The sequence below is a fragment of the Anolis carolinensis genome, chromosome 1 (assembly GCF_035594765.1).
Source record: "Anolis carolinensis isolate JA03-04 chromosome 1, rAnoCar3.1.pri, whole genome shotgun sequence".
Lineage (NCBI taxonomy): Eukaryota > Metazoa > Chordata > Lepidosauria > Squamata > Dactyloidae > Anolis > Anolis carolinensis.
Window position 1 is genome coordinate 292,441,318 of NC_085841.1, and position 16,976 is coordinate 292,458,293.

Here is a 16,976-nt window from a genome sequence, read left to right on the forward strand (position 1 = left end):
TAATTGTATTTATTTTGGAGCATTTCTACATCACTTCAACATTCAAAAAGCCTTAGGGAATGTTGTTGCTGCTAGAAGTATTATCAACTATATATCTGAAGTTGAGATAGTTTGGACATATCATGAGATATCATGAGAAGGCATCCAATTAGAAAATAATGCTTTACACGAGGAATGACAATAGGAAAAGGGGAAAAACCACTTTGCAGATAGATAGACTCAAGCAAAGAAACCACAGCTCAGAGTCTGCAAGACCTGAGCAGGGCTGATAGGGTAACTTAGATGTCTCTCTTCATGGGATGGCCTCTTCCTCCTCCTGCTACCCTTATTACAGCCCTCTGAAATAAGTCAGGTGGAGAGCAATTGGTTGATCCAAGGGCAGCAAGGGTTTGAATCTAGGGACTTCATCCAACAGGATAAGTCAAGCATTTGGTAGAGTTGGTTTTTCTTTAAGTTTTTTCACACACCGTTTTGAGATTAAACGTAAGATTCTCCTACCGCCACCACACTAATACATCTCTTCACTTTCTTTAACATTTATCCGTTTGATTTACCATCACATAGTAAAGACTTATTTTCCCCACTGTCCCTCCCCCATTTTTTTAAACATCTCTGTAATCTTGGGAGTTCAATTTACAGCCTGAAAATCTCACAAGGGGCTACTTTTATGTTGCAGAATTCAGAATGGAGGGAGGGGGGAAATGAAGCTTTTAGAAGCAAATAAAAACCTTCCTATGTACCTAGGCATATGGAGATGCAAATGTTTAAAGATCTGGCTTTATGAAATATGGAATGGAACATAGGCATGGCTTTTAACCCTGTTTTTATTGACATTATTTAATTTGTTATGCATCATTTATCCAAATTTGTTTAATTTATTGTTGTATTTTTATGGAATTGAATGTTTGCCTTTTATGTTGTGAGCTGGCCTGAGTCCCCTTGGGGAGATAGGACAGGAAAGAAATAAAGTTTTACTTACTTACTTACTTATTTACTTATTTACTTATCAACTCTCTTATATGCCTCCCTCTGCTAGCCTTTTGCTAGACAAAACAAAAGCCTGACAACACAGGAGGAGTTTCAGAGAGGCAATTGAGTGTGTTGTAAGAGGGAACTTTCTAAGGTTACAGAGACACTAGAAGAAGCGCAGGATTTGCATGCTTGCCATTTTCTCCTGAATGTTTTGAATATCTTCAAATACTTCCTATATTGCCTCAGTTCCAAAACAGTAATGGTGGCAGAAAGGAATCAATTATGCCCATCTCGGCTCCTCCCTCCATGATGATGTCATCATTATCTTTACAAGAAGGCAAGGGGGTAATTCCCATCACATGGTAAATTGGACGTTTTTACAAGTCTCTACACAGGGAATTGAAAAAGAAGTCAATTGCCAATTGACTTAGGACTCATGGAAAAATCTACACTTTAGAAATGGCAAGACACCTATATCCCACATTTGAAGCTTGCATCATGTGAAGGGCACCATTGGTGGCAGTTTTTTTAAGTGTGTAGAAACACTTATTTAACTGCATGTAATGAAGTCTACAATATCCCAAATGTCAGTCATTATACCTTGCTGGTTCTCATGAAGCTTCCATATACAAGAACATTCAACTGACATGATATCTGATCTGTGTAAGGGGGAAACTCGTCTGACCTCCCATCATAGAACAATAATGCTTACCTGGGGAAGTGTGGCCCCAGGTCCAGATTTCAGTAGTGCCCTGGAGACAGACCTGGGTTAATTAGTATCCTTGAAATCTTAAATATACTGGGCAACCTCCAAATATAAAAGAATGGCAATTTTCAAATTGAAGTATGGCTCTAGTGTCACCATACACCTTCTAATATTTTTAAAATAGAATATTTCTTTTAACACCACAATTCCATATCTTCTATTGCACAATAAATATAGGATTTTCTCCCTGAACAGTCACTCTCTTTCAGTAAAAGCCTACATTTTGACATATACATTAATAATAATAAATAAAATGTATGTATAGGCCGCCCTATCTCCCCAGGGGGACTCAGGGTGGCAAATATATATCAATATATTTGATTAATATTCCACCTTTCTCTAAGAAGAGCTTTTCCAAAATGACTCACAGTAAGATGAATTGCGCCTTCATTTTTGAAACAATTAAAAATAACACAATTTAAAACATAGCTATAAAAAGGAAATCAACAAAGAAAATACAGGCCCCCACAGTAAACAACAATAACAAAACGCCATAGGAACCTGTCAGTTGCCACCTCCTTCAGAGAAGAACAATTCTTTTCTTTTGGAACTGTAGTATTGATATACATTTTCTAAAAGTGTATATTACTTGTAACTGAACATCAATCTACTTTTTATTAAGGCTGTGATTTTCAACTATCCACGAAAAATCTATATTGAGAGAAAGATCTGCAGGGGATCTGAACAGAAAGACAATAGCTGCTGTTCTGGGCATTTCAACTGCAGGATTATGCTCTCATGGGACTAAAGCAAATAGACATACTTCTTCCAACAGAGCATGATTTGGAAAAGGAAAAATCCAGAAGTCTCACAATGCTCAAATATCAATTAAAACATTATTAATTTATCACAAGTATTTTTTATTTTTTAAAAAAAATCCTGTTCCTGGACCAAGTGTAGACCACACCGGCCGTCCAAATTTTTCGGGACTGCAACTTCAATTACCTGCAACTAAAATATGTAACAACGAGGGGTTATGGGAACTCAAGTCCAAAAATATCTCAAGGTCCAGAGGTACCTCATCCTGTTCTAGAATTTGTGTCTCATGAATGTAAAGCAGATGCAAGTGTAAGAAGTGACCATCGATAGAGTTGGAAGGGGCTTCAAGGGCCATCTAGTCCAGCCTTCTATCATGTAAAAATATATAATTAAAGCACTCATGAGGCATGGGCATCCAGCCTCTGTTTAAGAGCATCCATAAGGAGAATTCCTTGCCCTTACAGACAACTCATACACAACAAATTTTGAAAATTATTGTTGTTCCTGCATAACATACTAGTTTTACCATTGGACTATGACTCTGAGGACCAAGTTTCAAATCCCCAATCAGCCATGAAATCACTGAGTGGTCAGAGGAAGGCAATGAAACGTATCTTGCCAAGGAAACTTTGTGATGGATTTGCCTTAGAATCACCATAGGTCAGAAACTATTTGAAGGTACAAAACAACAACAAATGGTAGATAAGAGGTGAATGGTTGGCATTAGACAATTCAAAATCAGGCATACACATTCTCTCCTATGTTCAAAGACTCAGATTCATTTAGTTCCTCTACTGTAAGAAGGGAGAGGGTGGCATGCCTATCATACTAGCTGTTACTTATTTATCTGAACCAGCCTACTATGAAACAGTACATGGCTTTCTCCATGTAGAGCCACGTTCTAGTACTGCACAGTCAGGATGTTACAGACATGTCTTCCTTCTTCTTGGGGTGCTGCTTCTGCCATTGCCTTTTTCTGGGGGATGGGACCAGGGATTATGCTGCACGATTTCCGGTGCCCATCTACACATCTGTCTCTGGTTTTTTGGGCTCCACGAGCCCAAGAACCTGAGACAGCCTACCCCATCCCAAAAACCCCCAGAAAAGCCTTTAAAACAGAAAATAACTTTCCTGGATGCCATTCCCCCTTCTCTGGAGCTCTCCTGGTGAATAGAAATGATGCACCAGTATAAAGAGAGGTACAGAGTGATTTTCTGATCCCCCTTCTCCTGGTGCACAAGAAGAGCTCTGGAAAATGGGGAATGCTGGCCTGGGCAGTTATTTTCTGTTTTAAAGGCTTTTGGCGGGGCATTATTTTGTGTTCTGGTGCCCTGCCAGAAAGTCTCGCAGGGCATGTGGACACCCCTCCCAGAAAAGCATGCACTTTCTGGAGCATGTGTGGACTTTTACCCAGCTGCAATCGGATTTAACAAACCCAATTGCTCCCAGGTTAAAGGGCTGTATGGGACCGCTCTAAATCATATTTGACTGAACTGAGCTTGCAAAGAAGAAGTGGATAAAAGAGTGTCCAAGTCCTGCAGCACATCTCCAAAGCTGCAAATCATAATGGCTGGATTGGAAGAGCACACAGAATATGACTTGTGCTTTGTTTGTTTGTTCTGCCATGGATTACATTGACATTGCTGTTTCATGTAATTTCAGAAGCAGCAGGACTACAGTTCCCATCCAGCATGATCAATGATCTTACACTCTGGGAATTGTAGCCTGTCAGAATTAGAGCCCTGTACTTGGAAACAAATGTTCTAGAATGAAGTCAACTATATAAACCACACCAATTTATTATACTTTAAAACTATGCTCTGCCCAAAGTAGTGAAGGGACGTTGCACAAAACAGCAGCTGGAGACCGTCATGATTTCTTCCTGCAAGTTGTGAACAAAGTTATTATATATACAGGTTGAGCATCCCATATGTGAAATGTATTTTGGATTAAAAAAAAACCTTTGGAATAGCTATATTTGTCTATATGTACAAAATGAGATAACTTGGAGATGGGTGTGTGTATATATGTGTGTGTGTGTGTGTGTGTGCGTGTATGTATGTGTGTGTGTGTATACTTTCATATACTTTAAAAATAAATTGTGCATGAAACAAACTTGGTGTACATTTAACCATCAGAAAGCAAAAATGTCATGATCTTTGGAGTAGTTTTGATTTTGGAATTTCTAATAAGGGATGCTTAACCTGAACAAAGAGAAAAATATTTTGAGACTAGCATGTTAGTGAGCCATTGCTTTGTAAGCGTGCTGGAGGAAACAACTAATTTCATCTCCATCATTCAAATGAATATTTAATGCAACTCTATGAATTTGCTAAATGTATGTTTTCATTTGAATAAAACATAAAAGACATTAAGAAAAGCATAGAGGAAACTATTGAAAGTATTGAAAGAATAGAGAAACAAAGATGATGTTTATGGAAAATAACAAATAACAGAATATAACTAAACAAATGATGTTACAAAGGACATGAATACAAAATAAATGAAAATGTTCAACAATGTATAGATATACAAAATCAAGTCATAGTATTTTAAGAATAAGCAAACTCAAGCTGTGGGTAAGACCAAATAGCTATTGTGAAATACTTGCTACAATGACTAACAAACATCAACAAAACTTGAAACAATGAGCAACAAAGCTGCTATGAAAAAGCTTGTTCCAGTGTCTGGCAAACTGTTAACAATAGATGGATAGCATCTAATGTGCATATTTTTCATATTTGTTTAATTCTATTTGTAGCCAGTGACTTTGACACATGAACTACTGGAAAGCTGAAAATTTATACTGCACAGCTATATATGTTTTGGGAATTACTGTCTTGGTTGCCTATCATTAACAGTTTACAATGGGACATGACAGAGGCCTCCCACAGGATGGTAAAACATTTGAGCGTCCCCTGGGTAACGTCCTTGCAGATGGCCAGTTCTCTCACGCCAGAAGTGACTTGCAGTTTCTTAAGTCACTCCTGACTTGAAAAAAAAGTTTAAAGTGCATTTGGTTGCTTGTTGTTAACATCAGTGGGCAGATTTTTTTCTTTCTTTTGGAGGTAGAGCCAAATAATACATTTAGTTCAAAATATGTGTCTTTTAACACTGAGGAGGGTGACATGCATGCACTCATCAAGAAAAATGCATAAGTATCTGCATAGCTTAGAGAATGTACATATGAAATTATGCATACATTTCTATGCAAGAAGAGAAAAACACAATTTTGTAACTGCAAGGATGAGAAGAAAACGCTTTAAGGAAGAATGCAATTCTATGTAAAACAAAACTGTGCTGGCGAAGAAGATTTTGTTCCTTTGTGACAGGTGTTAAGAGTAATTAAAATGGATTTTACAGTCCATGTTTTGCTTCATAATTATTGGTTGAAGTCTGGGAGGGGCAGGGTGAATGCTGTTTTCCTCTCTGTTGATGCTGAATTGCTAATCTGTGTGAATCCAGGGAAATCTAGGTTGGCATTGCCACGGCCAAGTGTCAGCTAGTTATCAAACCAAGGATTATGCATCACTGAACCACAGTGGTCCGTTTTAAGCCATATGGCCCTTTCCAAGAATTACAGAAATGCTACCCCCATCAAAATAAACAACATGACCAAAGACAACCCTGCCTCTGCTTTAAAGGGTTTTTCTAAAGCCCTCTTTGTCACCGCTAAAGCCTTTTATTGAATTGCTTTCCTGTTAATTTGCATTATTTCTTGTTATACGTATTAGAACCACACATTTTAGAGGTTGTGGCTCAACGGCAGTGCTCAAGTCATTTACAATGCCATTAGTTTCTGTTAAAGATAATAATGGTTCAAAGTCAGCCTTCTGTATCCATGGATTCTGCATCTATGGATTCAGCCATGGATTTAAACTTTTTTTTTAGAAATCCCAAAAGGAAATCCTGATTCTGCCTTTTATATAAGGGACCCAATTTTACTATCTCATTGTACATAAGAAGATATCCACAGGGAGTCTTGTAACCAAAAACCAAAGGTCCCAATGTATTACATATTTGTATGTATAGTGTCCTTCTTATGCTATCTGATGTGCAGGCTGGCAGCTTTTCCCCAATGTGCCAGGGACTTAAACCATACTTTGAACATCAGTTACAATATTTTCTTTTTTTCCTGAAAACTCTCCAGAGACCTATACCAGTCCATGGACCACCACTTCAAGCAGTGCTCTAAAGCACTGGTTCTTAAACTGTGGGTCGTAATTCCAAATGGGGTCCCCTTAGCTCGGTGGTTCTCAACCTGGGGTCCCCAGATGTTTTTGGCTTACAGCTCCCAGAAATCCCAGGCAGTTTACCAGCTGTTAGGATTTCTGGGAGTTGAAGGCCAAAAACATCTGGGGACCCCAGGTTGAGAACCACTGCATTAGGTGAATGCTGGGGTCACAAAAATGACAACAGTAAAAGGTTTCTGAATGCCACTCATTTACACAAATCCGTTAGCAACAATGTGTGTTGTTTACAGCAGACTCTGCAAAAGGTGCTTCAGCTGTATTCCACAAAAAGAAAAACCAGCTTGTTTAGCAAGCCTTGCAAATGCTGGCTTGATTTTACACCTATTTTATATACCAATATATCCAAGGTCATTTAAACATTTCTAAGGCAGAAAGGGGTAGCAAGTGAAAAGGTTTAAGAAGCTTTGCTCTAAAGCATGATTAGATCATATAATTCTGATTCTTGGAGGACCCAAAATGATGTAGTAGTCTGTTAGAGCATGACACAGGAGACCAAGGTTCAAGTCTTTGCTCTTGGGCAAGTTTCACAGCCTCAGAGGAAGGCAATTACAAGTGTATTTTGAACAAATCTTACCAAAAAAACACTGCGACCTTAGCGTTGCCACATGTTAGAAAGAACTTGAAAGCACACCACCACCATCACCACCACCACAACAACAAAAATAACCGATTCTAATTGGGGCTTTCTAATGGGTTTTTTTTTCCCCCAGCAGTTGCAGGGATACAATGCTGCATCTTTATAGTTTATGTTTTGTGTTCCATTTCAGTGGTACTGTTTCATTTTTTAAAATTCACATAATCCCAGAACAGGGCAACAATTAAAATGAATAATAGAGGTCTACCTCAGGCCCCTTCTACACTGTCATATAAAATCCAGATTATCTGCTTTGAACTGGATTATAAGGCAGTGTAGACACTTATAATCCAGTTCAAAGCAGATAACGTGGATTATCTGCTTTGATAATCTAGATTATATGGCAGTGTAGAAGGAGCCTCAGTTAGCAAAGCCAGTAACAGTGACAGTAAAAACAAAAAAACCCAAGGTCATTTTTCTTTAACCCACTTCCTGTTTTCCTTCTCATTCTCTACCTTTCTGAATGTTTTTTTTTCCAAGCAGCATCAACACTAAGATGATGATGACGGAAAACTTGAGAAATGCAGACTTTCACTGTTGGGTTGCAGAAGAGTCCAGTAAACAATGCAATAAACATATGAATTGAAAAAGAGTAAGAGTCTATTCTAGTCAATCCTACTAAAGATGTGACTGTGCCACAGGCAAGGTCAACAGTCCTCAGAATCTCTTACTGAGCATTTATGAAAAGCAGAGGTGCAGGGAAGGACCATTTTACATAACCTTGGGTCCTAGTGACTCCAATAGACCCGCTGCCATAAGAAAAACAATGTTTTGAAATTATTAACATTTGGGATGTTTATGCCAACATTTTGCTTAATATAATCAGTGGGTGTCTATATCTTTAGAAAAAAGACTGGGCCATTGGAGTGGAAGCAGGGGCTAAATGTCAACCCAACACCCTCTCAGCAAGCAATGCCATTCTATTTTTGGACTTCAACTGGTAAAATGTCGCAACCAGATGTCATTTCTGATTATGATTTTTGGATTTTTGTGGCATATTCTGAGCCTTTGGGAGAGGTATAGGTCGGGGGGGGGGGGGGCAATCTGTCAATCCTGAAACCTCCAGATACAGTGAGAGGACTTGTTTTACGATTTTTCAGGTCATCTTTCTGTTTGGTTTGGTTTGGTTTCATTTTCTTTTGGCCTTTGGGAGGGATGGCAGAAAGTCACAAGCAGCTTGAAAGGGGAAAAAGAAGAATTAAGGGCCACATGTGGTCCACATTCCCTCCCAACATTTTGATATTAGCTGAAGTAGTGTTGTCAGAAGCATTAACAGGAATGTGCATTAAAAAGCAAAATAAGTAGTGAATATACTGTATGTGGCATATTGCCATACAAGCCAGGATGACATACAGTGACTTCAAAGAAAATAACCTGTTGCCAGTAAGAAGTCTTTTTTTCCCCCATATAGCCAAGTGGTAGGCACATTAGAAAGTTTGTACTAGAGCCAGGGCTGGCCCTAGGTAATTTTCAAGTGTAGGCAAACAGAACACTGAAAAATAAAAGTGTTGGATAAGCGAAAATGTTGGATAATAAGGAGGGATTAAGGAAAAGCCTATTAAATATCAAATTACAGTATGATTTTACAAATTAAGCACCAAAACATGTTTTACAACAAATCAACAGAAAAAGCAGTTCAATACATGGTAATGATATGTAGGAATTACTATATTTGCGAATTTAGCACCAAACATTGAACTGGGATATAGGGTAGTGTGGACTTAGATAACCCAGTTCAAAGCAGATATTATGGGTTATTCTGCCTTGATATTCTGGGTTATATGGCTGTGTGGAAGAGCACTGAGGATCCTTCCACACAGTCATATAACCCAGAATATCAAGGCAGATAATCCACATTATCTGTTTTGAACTGGATTATATGGTCGTGTGGACTCACATAACCCATTTCAAAGAAGAGCACTGAGGGTCCTTCCACACAGCCATATAACCCAGAATATCAATGTAGGTAATCCACATTATCTGCTTTGAACTGGATTATATGGCAGTGTTGACTCAGATAACCCAGTTCAAAGCAGATATTGTGGGTTATTCTGCCTTGATATTCTGGGTTATATGGCACACAGCCATATAACCCAGAATATCAAGGCAGATAATCTACATTATCTGCTTTGAACTGGATTATATGGCAGTGTGGATGCCATATTTCGACAGGCAGGCATTTACATACGACTTCTTTTAACAAACCAGAACATTCCCTCCTGCCCACAAATGCCTGCAGCAGCCAAATATGTGCTTCGAACCAAGCAGGCTGAGAAAGAAGCTGCATTCTTCCCTAAGCCAACCAACCTCAGGAAGAAAAAAAACAAACAGGTATGGATTTCAGCAGCTCAGCAAAGAACTAAGGCACCCAAACACCCAAGCAAGGAGAGGAAAGGCTCCAAGGAGAGAAAGGTTGCTGCTTCTGCGTGTGTCTCTCCAGGAGCCAGGTGAAACGGAAGGGCGTGAGCGACCCTAGGAGGAGGAGGTGGGGGGTGCGCGCACACGCGGGAGTGCCTCAAACTGCACCCCATTGAGGATGGCACCACAGACAACTGCCTAATTTGCCTCGCGGTTGAACCTCCCCTGACTAGAGCCCAGGATCTTCTATACACATAATAAAAGTGAAAATGTGTATGGGTGTATATGGCACAGGTGTCCACTTACACATACAGCCTCACACCTCCACAAACAACTATAGTTCCCATTAAGCAGGAGACACCCATGGCCCTCTCTCCATTGACAATGCAGGCTATAGTGAGCACCATGAACATGTAGCCCAAACCCTGCCAGTGTCCTCCACAAACACCATCCTGCCCTCCACCCAAGTGGGGTCCTTCATGCAGGGACAATTTTCTCCTAGATGTTCTGTTTTTCCTCCATAATGTACATCCCAGGGTTCCTTTCTCTCTCAATTGGTGTGGAATTTGCATGACCCCACCCACTTAACCTTTTCCTTCCCTTTCCTATGGCACGCAGAAAACAGAGGAATTGATCAGCAACTGAACAAGAGGTCTGGGGAGAGTTCACCATGATTTCCAAGAGTTGTACTTGATTTACATCCAGAAAGCACTGTTAACCCAACCACCGATGGATCTGGACTAAACTTGCCACAGATGATGGAACTTGCAGTACCTTCACGGATAGTGTGACCCCCACCGATAATGGACCAAGACCAAACTTGGCATAGAGAAGCCCCATGACCAACTGAACATACTGCAGGGGTTAATGGGAATGGGCCTTGATTTTGGGAGTTATAGTTTATTACTGTATATGCATGTATATGACTAAGTTTCTGTGGGATCACTACTTGTGTATGTGTGTGTTAAGGGAAAAACACCTGGTCAATTATAACTCATAGTTGAGTAATTAGAACAATCAAGGCTAACAAGCTTGAACCACTCCCTGAATGGGGTATATTTGGGAAATGTTTGTAATGTCTTCTGGGGACTTACTGAATACTTGCTGAGAGCCTACTATGAAGATGCATGAATTTAATGCAAGGAACGTTATGTGAGTTTTGTTGCTGGAAGTTTTATTGTCTTTTATTACTCTGCTACCTAAGAGTAAATTTTTGATTTTCTTCCATTTTCCTGGCTTGTTTTTCTTTTGCTCATTGTGGATGCAACAAAAGTCTGGATAAGTCTGGACAGGACTGCACGCAGTTTGTTTTTCAACAAACCCGTAACATAGTTCACCTACATCCAGAGAAACTGTGACCCCCACCGACAATGGACTGGGCCTAAGCTTGGCACAGAGAAGACCCATGATCAACTGAACATACTGCAGGGGTTAGTGGGAATGGACTTTGATTTTGGGAGTTGTAGTTCACCCTTATCCAGAGAGCCATGAACCCAGCCGACAATGGATCCCAGCCGACATAAGTGCTATTACCTAACATCCCAAAGCAAACAATGCCTTCTTCTAATAACCAGGGCACTGCCAGGTCCCCAAGCTAGTATAAAGAATAATTGTTAGAACGGTTAGCATTTTCACATGAAATATATATTGCATTATGAGTCTTCTTGCAACTGCTATGGCTGCATCCTATGGGATCTTGAGCTTTATTGTTTGTTGAAATACCAGGCCTCTCTGAGCCTTTCCAGGATTCCATAGGATTCATTTATACCAGTTAAAGTGGAATTACAGTGCTATAGCTCTGTAGTGTGAAAGGGCCCAGTGTTCCACCAAAACTCTGATTTTCACAAGAGGAATGCCATTGGTGCTTACTCCAAGATACGTGAGTATAGAATTGATTCCTCACACATATCCTAACTTCTTTTCTCAAACAATTTCTGACTGAATCCCCACATATTTAACCCACCCAACCCACAAAATAAGGGAAGACCATTGTCACCATGACAGCAGCTCTCTTACAAAATCATTATGCACAACTTACTCTCATTACTTACAAGGAGAAATCTCACTAAGAGTAATTTAGCAATGAACCTATGAAAGCAAACACACCCATGTACCAAAACATCCCTGAGAAAACATCTCTCGGTTTTAAAGGATATGCTAACTTTGTATAGTGTTAAAAGGATTATAGAAATCAAGTGTAGCATAATAGAATCTCTTGTGACAAATTATTTTAGGTCCTAAAGCTTAGTATGTGCGGCTTTATGCTTTTTGACAGCTGTTTCTTGGAGCAGTATGTATGATCACAGCACAGCCTGATTTGATGAGTGCATGCCATCTGGTGGAACTGAAAAAGCCTTTTACGGGGGAAGCTTAAAAAGCAGTGTCAAGCATTTCACCCTCATGTTTTCCACCATTTAATAGCAAGCTTCTTTATCTCTGCTTTTTTGGCCTTGCCCTTACTTTCAATGTAGTGAAAACCTATCCTTCCCATACTCATGACTCTTCACCCCACCCTCACAGATAGAGATGTGTGTGTGTGTGTGTGTAATTTTGTCTAATTCTTTTAAGATCTACATTGAAAGTCCTTCAGAGTTCCCTGTTCTCTCTCTTTAAGGTTGTCAGGTTCCTGAAAATCTATCGGTCAGATTCCTCCAACTGCCAAGCCAGCTCTGAGATGCATGAGTTAGGCTAATATAAGTCCACATAAAGTCATGCAGGATGAAAGTCTCTCATGAGATCTCATTTCTTCCACAAAATTTGAAATCTCATAGGAACCCCAAATCTCATGGTCGGTAAGCCATTAAGAGATAATATGGTCACATTACTGTTTCCTTTTGCCTCCCCTCCATAGCTAGAGTGGAGAAAGAACAATATAAACACTTGGTAAGTTTTGATAAAATCTGAATGCTGTGTATCAAATATGCAGTGGTTTATCTCTTGGGAGCATAGCTAGCTCGTGCTATCAAAAGCTCACTATGGGACTTCTTAGCTCAGAAGGGACCACACTGCAAACCCCCAACAATGGGAAATTCATATAAAATGGGATGCCTTCGATCTCCAACATATATGTAATGGAAGTACCCAAAGACTCTAGAAGTGGCTACTCAGAATAGACAGTATGCATACCCCTGTTAACCAAGGGCATTTCTTTTACAGAAATGTTGGTACCAGAGACAGAAATAATATGGAAAGAACAAGCATAGGTTCCTACACCAAAAATGCAAAAGCAGTTTGACATGCTTCAATTAAAGTTTAATATCAATGTATTAGGCAGACATCCACAGATACAGTAGGATTGGCTAGACTAAATCCCATATTTTCTCAGCTCAAGCTTTTCTGCACTGATGACTGCAGACACATTGCTGCAACCTGACAATGCATGTTTGTTTGTTAAGCCCTTCTTCAGCTTCTCAATGCTGATGCTGTTTAAAAGTTTCGAACTAGACCAAGAGGAAGAGGGACTGGGCAGGCTTTGTTATACTGAGCTTTTTTGCCAGATTTCTGTCTGTACCTAAATGTTTTGTTTTTACATATCACCTTCACTAGATATATCTGCACACACAAATGTATTCATATAACAAAATGGCAAATGAGTACACAAACAATTCAGTCCCATATCCATGGGATCGGTATCTGGAGTTTCATTATTACATGTTCAACAAAATATCCATATTTCATCACATAATAGTTGCATTCGCATAATAATCTCATCCCTTTTTGGGGATCTCGGTGTTGGTGTTTTGTAATTCCTTGGATAATAGTCACACCCATAGGGCACGAGTGTGACCATTACGTGAGGAAGCAACACTCACCCCATCATCTGTAGTTTTGTGTATCCTGTCCACATTAAGTCTGGAACATATTCACTGTGGATATGAGGATCATTCTGGAATTGTGTATGTAGAAATGCATAAATAAAAATATGACATAAGATACTATAAAAACAATTCACAACTGGCAGCATAATGAAGAAAAGTGTGGGTGCTTTCTGGAGTCCTTTTTTTGTAAACACACATAGTCCTCAAGGAGCATATCATTGCCAATGGAAGACAGTTCTTAGTACTTTACACATTCTGTATAAGAACTGCAGCCCACAATTGGACCAAAAAACTGAATCAACATCCACAGGTCAATGTAAAAACTGTACCTTAACTCTTATCAAAATATGAGTGTTTGTAGAATATATATGTGTGTGTATCTTAAGGGAACACACATACAATTTAACTCTAAAAATGGAAACAGAAACTTGTAGCTATGATAAAACCTTTTTAAAAATTGCAACTAAAACAGTAATTAACAGTGGGGTGGATGTTTTAAATTGTGTCTCTTTGAAAATGAAGTTTTCTTCTTCTTTTCTTCCATCTCTGGTTGGTGTTGCCAATATCTTTGTGAAAGATTGTTTCAACAACAAAAACTAAAGTCTTCACACACACACTGATCCACTCATCATTCAAAGTGTCTCCCTGATTTCTTGCTCAGTATCAAAAATATTTTAAAATAAAAAAACTGTTTACATCAAATATATTTTAAGGATGTCGTATCTTCAAAAGTAATGTGTTTGTCTCAATGTTTAGCTGGGATTATCTCCAGCCATCTCTAAAATGATAACTTGCATCATAATCTCAACTTCAGAAATGTTCTCTGTAGCTCTGTTTTCTGCTGCAAATTCTAAAGTGCATTATATAAACATAATCTAGGATGAAACGGAAAGCCACAAGGCAGAACTTAAGGGGCAGCAAGGGCTAAAAGTTAGCATGTGAGGACAAAACTTTTTGGCTTTAGTACACTCTTTTTACTCAGTAGGCTATCTTTCCACTCAGGTACTTTTTACAGACACTTGTTTATAGAATGGTGTTTATACCCACATAGACAACTGCTGAAATGCTGACAGATGGATTGAGTTTTTGTTTTGCAAGATGTTTTTGACAAGCAACTGTACCTACATTCTAAATGGATTGCATACTTTTTGTGGACATATTGACTGGGACTCTAGATGATATATCTCTGACATGTGCTACATCTCCCAGTAAATCCTCACAAAAACCAGGTTTTTTAAAGTACAGTATGGCACACATACACACATCTTCCATAGTAGATTTGCCACTTGACAGATCCATTGGCACTTTGCTTCTGAGTAAACAGGGATGGAGGTTGGTCCAATAATCAAATGTGTCAACATTGTTTTTGGGGTTTTTTTTACACTTTTAAGACCTTTTTATCTGAATACCTGAAAAATAGATTTTTGCCTTGAATTCACACAGAAGGTTTTATCTTAAAAACAGGAATTCTTTTTGCTGCATAATGTTGTATTTGGTTAATTATGGTGCAAACCTTTTGTCAGCTCACCACAGCCGCTCCTGAATGAACACACGAGACTCTCTGTGGTATCACCAGGAACTTTTACTGTAGGAAACATGAACATCAGAAAAGCCAAGAATGGGAGGCTCCGGCCAACCCTCCTTTATATACCCTCCCCCTCATTTGAACAGTCTCTTCCCGCTCAGTAAAACCCCGCGCAAATTCCCCGCCAAGTCCATCAGCCGTTTCTCCTCCGAGTCCTGGGACGCAGGTGTCTTATCACTGTCAGTGACCCTGAAACTCAGAGCCACATCCAGGCTCTAGTAGCAGGGTTCTGACATGGCGTCCTCCTCCCCTTCGTCCTGGAAGGAAAAGATTAAACACAACTATTGTTCTCCGCTGTCCAGAGTTCCTTTATACTTTTTTAACAGGCTGCAATGGAATACCGGGTGTACCTTTCCTAGGTCCTTTGGTAGCCTCAGCTCATAGGTCACTTCGTTTATTCTTTTTGCTACCCTGAATGGCCCTATATAGCGTGGAGCCAATTTCTTGGATGGGAACCCCAATTTCAGGTTTTTTGTGCTCAGCCAAACCAGATCTCCTTCGCCCAATTTGTCCCCCTCTCGGCGCCTACGATCCGCAAAGAGCTTGTACTTCTTTTGTGTTTCCCGCAATGCCTCTACCACGGTTTGCCACCCTTGCTTGATTTTGGCCGGCCATTCCTCGTCGGTCTGGCCCTCCCCTTCCTTCCACTCGGGTAGCCTGGGGAAAGGTGCCACCTCCTGTCCGTATACTATTTCGAATGGGGCACGACCTGTGGCCGAATGTACGGCCCCGTTAAAAGCCATCTCAGCAAACGGAAGAAGGTCCGCCCAATCATCCTGTCTATAATTGGTGTACATCCTTAAGAATTGGCACAGTGTCTGTTGGGTACGTTCGACCCCCCCGTTGGTCGCGGGATGAAAGGCCGAGCTCAGGTTCCTTTCTGCTCCTAACAGCTGTAAGAATTTTCCCCAAAATTTTGCAGTAAATTGGACTCCCCGGTCACTAATTATCTTGTCGGGACACCCATGTAGGCGATATACATGCTTCACATACAAATCAGCAAGTTTTTCAGCTGAAGGGAGTTTTGGCAGAGCCACAAAGTGTGCCTGTTTTGAGAATAGGTCCAATATTGTCCAAATGTATCTGTGGCCTCTGCTGGGGGGTAGTTCGCCTACAAAATCCATGGCTACGCATTCCCATGGCCTCATGGGCTCCACCACCTTCTGCAATAGCCCCTGGGGCTTCCCCGGTGGTGTTTTTCCCTCTGCACATAATTCACACTGCGTGACGTATCCCCTGGCGTCTTTCCTCATTCCGGGCCACCAGCATTGTTTGGCCAACAGTTTAATAGTCCTGGTGGGGCCTAGATGACCCGCACCCTTGTTATCATGGTACTTCCTTAACATTTCTCGTCTTAAACATTCAGGAATATACAATTTCTTATTTACAAACACCAAATCCCCACACAATTCTCCCTTTTCTTTGTTTGTTTGTAACCATTTGTCCATTCCATACGCTCGCTTCAACTCTTCCTCCCATATTTCTCCTCCCCCCGTGGAAATGGCAGTACGTTTGTTTTCTTTGGCCGCTTGTGCTCGAGTTAGTACTGCCAGGCCCCATTGCTTATCAAGAAAAATACTCCCTTCAGATTCCTGAATTCCTCCCCCGTGCTGAGGCATCCGAGAGAGAGCGTCAGCGAGTATATTATGTTTCCCCTGGAAGAATCTGAGTCTGAAATCAAAACGGCTGAAATATTGGGCCCATCTAATTTGCTTCGCTGATAGTTTACGAGGGGATCTTAGATACTGTAAATTTCTATGGTCAGTCCACACCTCAAACGGTGTTCCACTTCCTTCCAGAAAGTGTCTCCAGCACTCTAGTGCTTTTAGAA

General features: G+C 40.2%; 1 protein-coding gene across 1 annotated transcript in view; it reads right to left on the reverse strand.

Moving 5' to 3' along the window:
* slc1a2 (solute carrier family 1 member 2) overlaps positions 1–16,976 on the reverse strand; it is a 149,396-nt gene that overhangs the window by 55,178 nt on the left and 77,242 nt on the right. The gene's annotated exons all lie outside the window — the stretch shown is intronic.